Source organism: Dromiciops gliroides, chromosome 3 (genome assembly GCF_019393635.1).
Source record: "Dromiciops gliroides isolate mDroGli1 chromosome 3, mDroGli1.pri, whole genome shotgun sequence".
In the NCBI taxonomy this organism is placed as follows: domain Eukaryota; kingdom Metazoa; phylum Chordata; class Mammalia; order Microbiotheria; family Microbiotheriidae; genus Dromiciops; species Dromiciops gliroides.
The window spans coordinates 640,546,811-640,558,717 of record NC_057863.1 but is presented as its reverse complement, the minus strand read 5'-3'; positions in this window follow the sequence as shown (position 1 = coordinate 640,558,717).

Here is an 11,907-nt window from a genome sequence, read left to right as displayed (position 1 = left end):
CTGTTGACTATCCTCCAGATCGTAGGTGTGGCATTTGGGGACCATGTCCTGAGAGCCCCTTCTTGTTCAAGGTTTATCTGCTGAGGTGGTGGGCTCAGAGGGTTGAGCACTCCATAGGAGCCCTGGAGATTTTTCCCAGCTGGTCTCTGAGATGGGAGAGTGAGCTGAGCCTTCCTCCTCTGGGTCCCACCCTGCCCATCCCTCTATACCAGGAAGTCAGGGCTCACCTTTTACCCCTGCTGCCCCAAACCAAGCCTTGCTACTACCGTGACCTCCCCACTCACCCATCCAAGCCCCTGGCCTTCTCCTTAGTTCGGTCCCCTCTCCTCCCAAACAAAAGGTCCCTTTCCTTATTAGAACTCACCTCAAACAGCAGGAAAGCAAACCTCCCTGACTGTGTTACACCTCTCTAAGATGTGAGTAATTGTTTAGGGGAGAAATATCCTAGGGTTTTAGGGCTCAAAGGGATCTTGGATAGTATCTATAAGTCGGTGCCTAGGGGACAGGAAGATGTGAGTTCAAATCCAGCCTTAGATACAACCTGGCTGTATGAACCAAGGACAAGTGAATTAATCTGGTTCTTTCTCAGTTTCCTCAACTACAAAATGGGGATAATGATACCTACTTCTCAAGGTTACTGGGGTGTGGGGAGAGATATTTGGAAGGCGTTTAGCCCAGGGCTTGGCATATAGTAGGTGCTTAATCAAGGTTTTTTCCTCTCTAAGATAAGGAAACTGAGGCACAAAAAGGAAATTAATTGCCCATAATCACACAGGGGGTAAGTTGCAGAACCAGGATCCAGACTCAGGATTTTGTGTCTAGATACAGTCCCATACTACCTTTCTTTAGCCATCTAGGGGGTATCTGAAGGGGACTGGTTTGGGAGGGGAATGGGGCAAGGCTGGGCTGAAGCCAGAGCTCTTGAGAGGAATCTGAGCACTCTTCCGGCCCAATCAGCCCCCTCCCAACCTCCCCTGCCCCAGATGTGGTCTCCCCTCTCAGTATCAATCTTCCCTCATCCTCATTCTTACACACAAGAAAACAGAAGCCCAGAGAAGTTACATGACTTGCCTAGGGTCACACAGCAAGTAAGTGTGTGAGTTAGAATTTGAACTCAGGTTTTCTTGACTCCATATCCAGTGCCCAAGAAGGTCACATCTCTCTCTTCATGTCAGTGAATGGCCAGCAAACTGTGCATGTGCTAATGGGGTGAACTGGGGTATTTTGTCTTCTGTGCCTTTTTTTTTTTTGGTGAGGCAATTGGGGTTAAGTGACTTGCCCAGGGTCACACAGCTAGTAAGTGTTAAGTGTCTGAGGCCGGATTTGAAGTCAGGTCCTCCTGAATCCAGGGCTGGTGCTTTATCCATCCTTCAGATACTTGAAGATAGCAGTCGTGAACTACCCCCCCCCCCCCAACCTCACCCTAAGGCTTCTCTTTTCCTGGCTAAATATCCCTAACTCCTTTAATGATACCTCACCTGGCATATTCTCTGGACACTCCCTGGAATATCAGTTACCTTCCTAAACTTCTTCTCACTCATAGGTTATTCTATGAGTCAAAAGATTGAGCTTTACCACAGATTTGAATGACCAGTAAATGTAAGGGCAACACTGGGAGAGAATATTTAGGTGATGGGAGTTTAGTGTTTACCGATAACATACCACCATCTGGTTGTGCCACCAAAGTTATGGCCAGTCTGGCCAAGGTAACAGACGAAAGTTTTGCCACATGTAGAAGCAAGCCCAAGGAGAAGGAGGGTATTTAGAGAATGAAGGGAAATCTAATAGAATATGGAGCTTGAACACAAGAACACAAGCTGACATTTTCAAGTCAAATGTGATCATTGTTAATTCATGATTGACCAAAGTAGAAATTAGCTCACATAAACATAAAGAAAATGGCAGGGGAGGGGGTGGAACCTGTCAAAATTTGTTTCAAAAGGCTTTATCTTCACCTCCTTCTCACTCAGCTCTGGGGGATTTATCTTGCCTAGAACCCAGCCTCTACCTCCCTACCTCACTTCTTTGCCACTCCCTCCAACCCCACCCCCTCCCTACCTCCACCTTTCTTTATAGATTGTCTTCTCCTATTAGAATATATACTCCTTGAGGGCAGGAACTTGGGTTTGTTTGTTTATATTCATATCCCGAGAATTCAGTATGGTACCTTACACATACTAAGTACTTAATAAATACTGCCTGTCTATCTTCTTATCTATCTCTGTCAATCTATCTGTTGGTCCATCTGTCCAACTCTCTGTCCATCCATCCATCCATCTGTCTAACCATCAGCACACCCACCTGATTGTCTATCAATCATCTATCTACCTACCTGTCGGTCAGTCTATCTACTGATGTAATCTATCTCTGTCCTTGTCTCTTTATCCATTTGTTTGTCTCTATGTCTGTTCATAGTCCTTTCATCTCTCTACCCATCCATTTGTCCATACATTTGTCTGTCCCTCTCTCTGTCCATTTGTCCTTCCATCTCTTTGTCCATATCTCTATCCATCTGTCCATCTTTTCATCCATCTATTCATCCATCTATCCATCCATCCATCCATCCATCCATCCATCCATCCATCCATCCATCCATCCATCCATCCATCCATCCATCCACCCACCTATCCATCCATCCATCCATCCATCCATCCATCCATCCATCCATCCATCCATCCATCCAACCATCCATTTATCTTTCCTTCCATCTCTCTATCTGCCCTTCTGTCCAACTATCTATTAGCTAGCTAGCTAGCTAGCTGTTTGTCTGTCTATGGTGTTCCTGATGAGAAACTCTCCCTACTAAAGCTCATGAGTACTAGAACTAGAAACTTAGAGCTGGTGGAAGCTGGTGGGGCAGTGAACAGAGCTCTGGGCTTGGAGTCCTGAAGAACTGAATTCAAATTCTACTTTAGGCACTTCCTAGCTGTGTGAACTTAGGCAAGTCACTTGGCCTTTATTTACATCCATTTCCACAACTATAACATGGGCATGATAATAGTACCTGAGACCTCCCACGTTTGTTGTAAGGATCAAATGAGATAATATTTGTATAGCACTCAGCACAGTGCCTGGCACATAGTAGGTGCTATATCAATGATATCTATTATCATCTTTAAGGGTTTCCTAGGATACCAAAAGGCTTGCTCAAGGTATGTGTCAGAGGGAAGATTCAAACTCAGCTCTTCTTGGCTCTTGGGACAGCTCTCTCCTCTCACCAGTCACATACTAGATACTTAATAAATGCTTTGGGATTGGATTGGATCAGCAGATGTGGGAGGAAAGGGAAGCACTCCATGAGAAGCAGTAATCATCACAGCAGCCCGTATTTAAAGGGCATTTTCTAATAAGATAGCATTTTAAATGCCATTGAATGAAATCATGATTGTGGGGTGAATAGAGTGAGTAGGTTTGGCTGGAGAAGATGATGGGTGAAGGAAGGAGAGATTGGAAAGAGATGAGGAGGTGGATTGGAACCAGAGGGTCTCCAATTCTGGGAGTTGGATCTTTATGCTCTAAATAGCCTATAGGAGCCAGGGGAGTCTGGAGCACGGTTGGAGAATGAGGAAATCAGAGCTGTTGTTCATTGTTAATTCCGTATGTACAGGATGGATTAGAGAGGGGAGACATGAAGGCAGGGGAAACCTAATTATGAAGAGGCTCGTGCAATAATCCAGGGGAGAGGTGAGGAAGGTGTGGACCAGGATGGTGGCTATAGGAGTAGAATGTTAGAATCTCAGAGCTGGAAAAGATGTTGGAGGTCAGCTAGCCTAAGCTCCCATCTCCTGAAGGAATCCCCTTTGATAGCATGCCTTGTGGGGCCCATCCCTACTTCCGCTTGAACATTTTCAATGATGAGAATCTCATCACTACCTCCTGAGGCTATCACTTGCTGATAGCTCTAATTGTTAGAAACTTCTTCCAATGAGCCGCAATCTGCCATAATCCCCGGACTGATGAGACATACCATGAAGGAAGAATCCTTAGGACTTGGTGTATTGGTATATGGCAATTTCCCAGGAGACTGATTACATCCTCCTCCTCATCCTAGGCGGCTAGGGGACCCAGCGGATCCAGTCACTTACAAGATGTGTGACCCTGGGATATCACTTAACCTCTGCGTGCCTCAGTTTCCCCATCTGTCAAATGGGGATAATAATAGTCTTTATTTCACAGTAAGGTAATGTTGTGAGCATTAGATGAGTTAACATACGCAAAGCACTTTGCGAGTCTTAAAGCGCTATATAAATGCTAGCTATAATCACCACCACCACCGTTCTCAAAATATAGAGGCCAGGTGGACAAAATCAAAGCCATGTGAGAATAGGATGAGGGCCAAGTTGGTCCCACCTGTCAGCTTCTGGGAGTTTTCCCAGAGACACTTCCAAGTGAGCCTGCAGAGGATGGGATAAGTTGTTTTTATTCAGTAACAAAAAGCAGCCGTTTTATCCATCTGATATATTAGTCCAAAGAACATGAGATAGAAAATTCAAGTAGATTAATCTATTGGTTTTAATATCCGATCATTCAATATAGTATGATATTGGGGCAGCTAGATGGTGCAGTGGATAGAGCACCAGCCCTGGAGTCAGGAGGACCTGAGTTCAAATCTGGCCTCAGACACTTAACACTTACTAGCTGTGTGACCCTGGGCAAGTCACTTAACCCCATTGCCTCACTAAATATATATATATATATATACATCAAATATAGTAAATAATATAACAATATAGCATAGAACAAAATACAAATAATTTAATATCTAATATAGAAATAATAACTGGTTAGTGACTTTTCCCCACAAACTATTTCTATCTGAACCCCATCAAAAATGAGAATAAAATACTAATTATCATGAATATGGATCCACCAAAACTTGAGAACAGTTTCAATAGATATTGCCACCTCAAACTCACCCAGTCTCCAACCTACATGGAACAGAAAGACTTTCAAAATAGACTAAGAAGATCTAACTAAGCTCTTCAAATTGAACAGGACTAATTCTGGCAAGGAGGCCCTTCCTCAGCTCTGCAGGACATGGGAGGCAAGGGTCTGGCTTTCTGGGGGCCACCTCTCCTCTCCTTATATACCAAGGGCTCTGACTGCCCCAGGCCCAGCTCCAAGAGCCCTGAGGTGGGGGTATGGATGGCTAAGGACCACCATTTTGACCCAGCAGGGATAACTTAGCAAGGAGTGTTGGAATTCTCTGACCCTGGCAGTCCCCACCATGGCGGGGGTGGGGTGGGGTGAGGGGAAGAGCAATTTGCCTCAGTGGAAGGAAGACAGAGCCTAGGATATATGTGTGGATACCCATACTCCCAAAGCCAACAGGGAGGGACAGACAAGGACCCCCTCCCCCCAGTCTGAGGATAGTTCTTGACCTTATCTCTTACCTCTGGTTTGTGTGTGTATGTGTGTGTGGTGTTGTTGTTGTTGTTTTTGTGGGTCAATGAGGGTTAAGTGACTTGCCCAGGGTCACACAGCTATTAAGTGTCAAGTGTCTGAGGTCAGATTTGAACTCAGGGCCTCCTGAATCCAGGGCCGGTGCTTTATCCACTGCGCCACCTAGCCGCCCCTCTTACCTCAATGGCACTTCATTTCCCCACCCCAAGAAAAGTCATAAAGAAAGGGGGAAGAATGGAAGGGGGAGGGAGATCTGTTTTGCCAATGATACTATCTTTTCTGCTCCACACACATACCCCTTTGGTTCTCATGGTTCAGGAGCTTCTGGGAAATGAGGGGAATAGGGGAGCCAGCACAGCCTGGAACCCTTGGCCTCACCACCCCCTCCCCAGGGATTGGGGTCATTGGGTGACAAACAGTTTGCAACTTTCCTTTTTGTATCAAAGTCCTTAGTTTTTTTTTAAACAATCATATGGGTATAAGATGAGATGAATTATCACCCCTATTGTCCTATCTGCTGGTGGTTGAACCGATGATGCTTCTTCCATCAGTGACTTTTGTTCAATTCCAAAAAGCAATGATCATATCCACCAGCACTTAGCTTCGTGCCTGACATATAGCAGGTGCTTAATAAATGTTGCTTGATTGGCTGACTGTACAATCATCCACAGAAAACAGTAAACAGTAATAGCAGGAGAACAACTTGTCCTGAGTCAAAGCAACAAACATTTATTAAGCACTGGCTGTTTGTAGTTGAACTCCAAAGAAAAATCTGAACACAAGAAGCTCAAGGAAGTCATCATCATTGTCTTGGTCCTAGCATTCCAAGGTTTGCAAAATGTTGTATATATTTATCTTATTTAAGTCTCACAACAACTGTCTAAGGCAGGTGCTATTGTTATTCTTTTTTACAGATGAGGAAACTGAGGCAAAGAGCATTAAAGTGACTCGGTCAGGGTCACACATCCAGTAAAATGGCCGAGGCCAGATTTGAGTGGAGGGGTGTTGAGATAGTGCCTCTTTCCACAGATCGTCTGTATCAAATGATTGCCAGGCTTTCCCCTTGGTAACTGTGTTCCCCAGAAAGGCAGAGGACATTTAGTAGGAGTGGGAGGCTAAGAGAAGGAGGGATTTTATGAAGCTGGGGCATGGAGAGATTAAACACCTCCAAGGTGCGGGGACCTTTAATCACCATGCTACTCCATCCCCATCTCCCCGCCCTCACCCTCCACCCCCCACCTGACAATGGGCAGACCGTATAGTCACAAATGACATCATTATGCACATTGTGACTAGACCCCTCCCCCTTCCTGCAGCGGGAGGGGAAGAGGGCAGAGGCCAAGGACTAGCAAGGGAAGAATGTTCGCTGAAAGCACGGGTCTCACACTGTAATCGACCACCATCCTCATCCACTCATGGGCCCAGAAAAAAAACCCATCGAAGGTAAGATCGATAACAGCAGAGAGAAGAAGGAGACCCTTGGAGGTGAAAGCAGACAGGTCTGATACCCTGGCTTTGGCCAAACGGTGCCAGAGTCCCAGGGCTTTCAAAAGTCATCTTCTGAGATCTAAATGATGAGCAGGAAAAAGATGAGAGACTGTGTGTCAAGCCAGGTCCCGGGGGAGGAAGGTCATGGTCATCAGAATGAGAACAGGGGGCTTGGGGTGTAACTTGGGGCCTTCTGGCTGAGGGCACTGACCCCACCAACACCCTACCTCCTCCCTCAGGCTCTCAAGCCTCCATCCACTTCCCTTTAAAAACAATGTTCCATGGGGGCAGCTAGGTGGATAGAGCACCAGCCCTGGATTCGGGTGGCCCTAAGTTCAAATCTGGCCTCAGATACTTGATACTTACTAACTGTGTGACCCTGGACAAGTCACTTAAACCTCATTGCCCCGCAAAAAAACAAAACAAAACAAAACAAAACAAAACAAAAACAATATTCCAGCCATAGAAGAGGCAGTGAGTGTAGTGGGAGAAGGAAGATTTGGGTTTGAATTCCACCTCTGACAGACAGTAGCTATATGACCATGGGTAAATAAATTGATTAGTCTCAGGCATCTCTTGAAGACTGTTATCAATGGGTTGTTATCAATGGGTTATCAAAGGGTATTTATATCCCTAGATGACCTTCATCTATGACATTGACTTTGGATCCAGCCATAAATTGGGTGATATAGGAAAGAGCACCTGGGTCCTAGAGTCAGAAAAAACTGAGTTCAAGGCCCAACACTGATGTTTACTTAAGATGTGGCAAATTATTTAACCTACTCATCTACAAAAGGGACACCATCACATTTACAGTTGCCATCCCCAGGGATTATTGTACCGAAAGCCCGTTTGGGAGTGTGAAACATTATTATGTCCTGGAGTCATGTCAGTAATTAGATTTGACTTTTGCCTCTCAGAGGCTTCCAGTGAGACCTTGGACAACTCCCTTCCCCCCAGGGCTGCTCTGAGTTTCCTCATTTGTAACTGGGAAAGGGCTGGAATACACAGCTTCAGGGGTCTCTTTCAGCTTTATCTTTTTTTTGTTTGTTTGTTTTGTTTTCGGTTTTTGTTTTTTGTTTTTTTTTTTTTTAGTGAGGCAATTGGGGTTAAGTGACTTGCCCAGAGTCACACAGCTAGTAAGTGTTAAGTGTCTGAGGCCCTATTTGAACTCAGGTACTCCTGACTCCAGGGCCGGTGCTCTATCCTCTGCGCCACCCAGCTGCCCCTCTTTCAGCTTTATCTTAGGGGCTAAGTTATCAATGGAGAGACATTCTTAGGTAGCACAAAATTCAGATTTACAGAAGCATATGAAGTTAGTTCTTTACTTAGAAGAGAGGGTATCCTTTTTTCAGAGACGTAGAGTGAGCATAGCGGATAAAGAGCTGGCCATAGAGCCAGGGAGATGTGTTACTCCTTAACACATACAGACCTGGGCAAATTATTGAGCCTTTCCTTGTCCTCCCTCTCCAATCCTAGTGTGCATTGGCAGAAAGAATTTCCTTAACAGTAGTTCAGGGCCACAAATGAAGTTACACCCTCCATCCCTTCCCCCCTAAAAACCATCCTCATGGCCCAGTGGATAAAGTGTTGGACTTGGAGTCAGGAAGATTTGAGCCTCAGTTTCCTCATCTGTAAAATTGGGATGATAATATCACCTTCTTCCCAGGGTTATTGTGGGACCAAATGAGTTAACTAACATATACGTCAAGTGCTTTGCCAACGTTAAAGTGTTATATAAATGCTAGCTATTATTACCACCACCACCACTATCAACATTCTCATCCCTGTGCCAAGATGTCTATGCCCAGGGCTGTTTCCATGTGCAGGATTCGTAGGATCTGAGGAGAGTGGCCCCTCGGAGTCCATGATAGATCTAGCATTGTGGGAGTGAAGGGGCACAGTGTCATATGATCTCTCCCTTGTCCCCTAGAAGAGAAGATAGGGATAAGCATTGCCACCCACTCTCTAAGCAGGGCAAAGGATGTGTGGTTCCCACATGAACAGGTCGTAGATGAGCATCAGGTGCCCTGTTTGATTTGCTGGAAATGTCCTGGGTCTGTCCAGCAACCATATTTTGATTGGCTTGAGTATTAAATGCTCCTCGGCAGGCAGCTCTCTCCACTGTCCACTTATCCAAAAAAAAAAAAAAAAAAAGCAGAAAGCAGAGAAAATGAGCATCTTTGGGATTCAGAACAGTTCGGCTCTGTGCTTGTGTGAGGAGGGAGACTGTGGCTTGGTTTTTAAGGTACTGTTATATAATGTTACCAAGAAACAGCATTAATTAAGGCTCCCTCATGGGGATAGGATGCTAAAAAATCAAGGCTTCCAAATTACAGTCTCTGATGTGGTCATCTTAAGCAGGGCTAAGAGTGGAAAGGGTGAGGATCAAGCCCAGTAGTGGGTGTACCAGAGCTGGAGTCAGTAATGCAAATAGCCCTATTATAATGCTAATAATGGAGATATCACTATGATCAAGCTGGGATCCAGGAATAATGAGGATAGTTTTGTTATATAGGGGTGGAGGGATTGGAGAGAATAGAGAGATGGAGAGTTCATGCCTCAGTGAATAGAGCACTAGACTTGCAATCCAGAAGACCTGAGAGTTAAAAACCCTGCCTCAGACACTTACTAATTGTGTGACCCTGGGCAAGGCACTTAACCTCTGTCTGCCTCAGTTTCCCCACCTGTAAAATGGATGTAATAATAATAACAGTACCTGTCTCCAAAGGTGCAAACCTTTCTCTGCTATATACATTCTAGTTATAACTCCATTACAATGCAAAAGGTCAGAGAAGAGAACACTAGGGATAGATATAACCCCACTTATAATGCTTGGGTCAGGGAGAGGGTTAACACCCTTAAAGCAACACCAAGAGTGAAGGTAACCTCATCCCAAGGCTAGAGGATTAGGAGGGAACCCTGACCCTGAGGTCAGTGGATGGGGTTGGAATTATCTCTTTATTCTGAGGTTGGGTGGGGAGAATCACCTGAGTTTACAACACAGAGGCTGATGGATAGGAAGGACCCCATCATCTTTAGAGCAGAGGGTATCTTCCCATTATAATCCTGGGGTCTAAGGATTGCAAAAGAAACTAGGAGTTTCTCTATGACCCAGTGAGCAATCATGAAGGCCCTTCCTAAAATAGCTTGAGGGCTCCTCATTTTAACACATATATTAAATATATAAATTCTAAGTATTATATGTGTATATGCACATACACACATGTGTTTGTAAACATATAAACGCATGTGTATATGTATGTGTGTATATATAGAGAGAGACAAAGACAGAGACAGAGAGACAAAGAAAGACAGAGATAGAGGAGAGACAGAGACAGAGAGACAGAGATAGGGGAGAGAGACAGAGACAGAAAGACAGAGAGAGCACTATATGTAATATTTACATCTTTGTGCCATGGTCTGGCAGTGAGAGGAATCTTATCCCTTAACATGGTCCTGAGAACTAGCTCTTCTTCTAGTTAGGAATTTCTTTTGGTTCTCCTGAGCCCCAAGCTGAAGCTACCACCATCCTCCCCTCTTCCCCAAAGACCCCTTCAGACCCGTGCAGTTAAGCCATTGACAAGGTACTTACTATGTACCAGGTACTATGCTAAGTTTAGGGAAGGGTTGAAAAGAAAAGCAAAAACAAGAAATATACATTCTAGTAGGGGAGATAACAGGTACATAATTAGATTCATACAAGATATATACAGAGTAGAGGGGGCAGCTAGGTGGTACAGTGGATAAAGCACTGGCCCTGGATTCAGGAGGACCTGAATTCAAATCCGGCCTCAGACACTTGACACTTACTAGTTGTGTGACACTGGGCAAGTCACTTAACCCTCACTGCCCTGCAAAAACAAAACAAAAACAAAAACAAAACAGAGTAGAGGGAAGGTAATTTCAGATGGGAGGATCACATGAACAGCAGTGGGGAGAAGAGGGGAGAGAAAGAAAAGAAGGAATGCATTAGGTGTCCAAGTCTGAACTGCTACCAGCAAGGGAGACCCTGCTGCTCCCAGAATATCACACAGAACAACTGGTTGCCTATAGTAAGCCCCAACTACATTCAGGTCTTATCTTTAAGGAGTAGCAAGGGGCAGCTAGGTGGCGCAGTGGATAAAGCACTGGCCTTGGATTCAGGAGGACCTGAGTTCAAATCCGGCCTCAGACACTTGACACTGTGTGACCCTGGGCAAGTCACTTAACCCTCATTGCTCCACCAAAAAAAAAAAAAAAAAAAGGAGTAGCAAAATGTTCCCTGCGCTACGCAGGGGTCAGGGTTAGGGATGGTAGTCACAATGCTAGGGATGGCAATATAGCCCTGTTCTGACACTGGGGTCAGAGTATTGTATTATAATGTTAGGGACGGTGTCTAAATCTCATTATAATACTGGGGGGGGGGATGAGGTGGAGATCATCAGTCCTGGTATACTGCTTGGGGGTTAGGAGATGGGGACAGCCCCATTATGATGCAAATTGGGTCGGGGGATAAGGGAAGGGTTAATGGGGGAGTCCGGCAGTAGGGGCAATTGGTCTTTTAACTGTTCAGTGACACCCAGGAAATGTGTTCAGGAAGGCAATGAATTCTTCAGTAGGTCCAAGGGAATGTCAAGATCCCAAGCGCAAAAGAGAGGGAGAGAAAAAGGCGGTGACTGTTAGTATGAGAGGGAGAAGGAAGCACAGGAATTTGTTCTCTATCCCTAGAAGAGGGAAGGATTCCAGTCTTGTCCTAGGGGGTGTTGGGAGAGCAAATAGATCAGATAGATCCCTGGGGCCCGTGCTTCAGAAAGGCATGGAGAACAGCATGGAAACTCTCCCATTCTCTAAGTGCTGGGGATGGAGAGAATCCCATGATCCTGTGTTGGGAGTGCCAGTGCTGGAGAACAATGATGAGCAAGCCATATGCAGCCCTATATGTGCATAGCACATTTCTGACTCGATTGATGGGAAAAGAGAAGCCAGCTGGGGATTGGGGTGGGGGAGGAGAAGAGGGATAATATTAGCAAGTGT